Below are 1,872 nucleotides of genomic sequence, written 5' to 3' on the forward strand. Positions count from 1 at the left end.
GCTTATTTCTTAAATCAGCCATCACAAAAAACAAGGTTCAAGCAAAACTGCTTTTAGGAAAAAAATCACTGTGACCAGAGAGAACCTTCCCAGGTGACACCACTGGGTGCACTAACTCAGAGTGAGTTGCTGGATGTTTGCCTAGCTATAAAAATGCGTTCTACTACAAAAGCTCCACTAAGCCCAGCACAATTCCTGTTTCGGGGGGTATCCCCTTGTATTTATTCTTCATAGTCCATTCTAGGGTGTTAAAAGTCCAAGACAGCGACTACATCTTAAGCACAGTCAGGAAAAACAACACAAAACCTTTAAATGAGCAACAATAAGACTCAGTGGAAGCAATGGCGGCTGAGAACAATGAGGGATCATCTTCAAAATGCTGGAGGAAAATTCCTACCTACTGGTAACCCTATCCCCCACCTACTAAAGACTTTCCCCTCCCTGGTCTGGGAAGAAGGGGGGGCAAGATACTTACAGGACTCACCTGTGAGTAATTGGGAACAGGATTTCCTGGAGTGCCACCCTGCTGTGTATAAACTTAACCCTCTGCAGGAGGAGGAAGAATCTTATTACTAGCAAGGGCCAGGAATTGTTTGTCCTCTGACCCTAAGATCGCTGCACAGCGAGCCTCCTGGATCCAGATGGCTGCTATACCATTAGAGCAGCAGCAGACGACCCAGGAGGCAGAGCCTGGAAAAGCTCCCTTATCTTTTCATTTCATTGTTCTATGAACTTCTTCCTCAAAGACAGACTAACCTTCCTGAACCACCACAGCATCAGGCCTAAAAGCGAGTGTCTCCAAACAGAGTCAATGGGCAGAGGTCATGGATGGAGGAGAAACCCTGTGACGTCAAACGTATTTCTACTTGTTGTAGGAAATACCATGTACGTGAATTTCTAGTTGACTATCTTTCTCCAGGGTGGGACACGAGGTGGGATCAAAAGAGAAGCAGGTGAAAGCTAGAAGCAGCATGAGCTGAAACACGGGTACCTTGTGAGCCAGGTGGAAGAGCAGACGGTTCTGGAGGCAGCTTTTGGGAGCTGAAAATCAAACAAACAAACTGCTCACCCAACTGCTTGTTAAGAACGGAACCTTCTGTGGACAGTGTTGTGGGGCTCTGCTCTTTGCCAGCCCTGGTAGACCCGTGACCCACCGTACAGGCTCCACACTCGGTGAGGGAGCAGGCCCCACTGGTGCCGCTCATCTGCTGAACTGAGCACGGGGATGGACACTGGCCTACAGTCATCACAGCGTGTGGTGCGAATGCCCTCTCTTTCAGCAGTTCTTCCTGGCCAAACCTTTCTGGAACCTCCTGCTTCACAATCCACGGCTGGCTCTGCCTAAAGACTTGTCCGACCTCAACCCCACAGTTCTTCTAAGGTGATGACCACCTGCTGCACTGACGCGGGCAACCCAGGCAAGAGGTTACCACTGTTCAACTTCCAAGTTTCCTTCACGACCTTAGCAGACTGTCCTCCTTCTGGATGTCCAAGCCTGTAGCTCTTTACAACACAAGTCACGCCGCTCAAAAAAGGGGTGGGGAGGGGGAGGGGGGTGAAAGGTTTCAAGTTCCACATTCTCCATCAATCTGAGCTGGGGTATTTCCCATACACATCAGTTAAGTCTCTTAGGACTTCTCGGGAATATTCTTCTCTCACCCTTGTCCACACTGCCTACATTTTCTTTCATTTGGTCCACACTCTCATTATTGCACGGCTACCCTCTGGCCCTGCATGCAACTGTAATCTTAGGGACAGTTCTCCCGAGATGACGGTAAGAACAGGAGAGAGAAGTCTGGCTTCTTCAAGAGGAAATTACTGGGCTCCTCACTCAGCAGTGGGGGAGGCTGCTGTCAGATCCAGCCTGGACAA

General features: G+C 49.3%; 1 protein-coding gene across 1 annotated transcript in view; it reads right to left on the reverse strand.

Moving 5' to 3' along the window:
* Positions 1 to 1,044, reverse strand: part of TTC26 (tetratricopeptide repeat domain 26) — a 43,003-nt gene extending 41,959 nt beyond the window's left edge. The window contains exon 1 of the mRNA XM_030885165.2: positions 992 to 1,044. The gene's annotated coding sequence lies outside the window, so the exon portion shown is untranslated. The remainder of the gene's footprint in view (positions 1 to 991) is intronic.
* Positions 1,045 to 1,872: the final 828 nt, after the last annotated feature.

The sequence above is a fragment of the Echinops telfairi genome, unplaced genomic scaffold, assembly GCF_000313985.2.
Source record: "Echinops telfairi isolate 266 unplaced genomic scaffold, ASM31398v2 ScPeMD7_23;HRSCAF=83, whole genome shotgun sequence".
Classification (NCBI taxonomy): domain Eukaryota; kingdom Metazoa; phylum Chordata; class Mammalia; order Afrosoricida; family Tenrecidae; genus Echinops; species Echinops telfairi.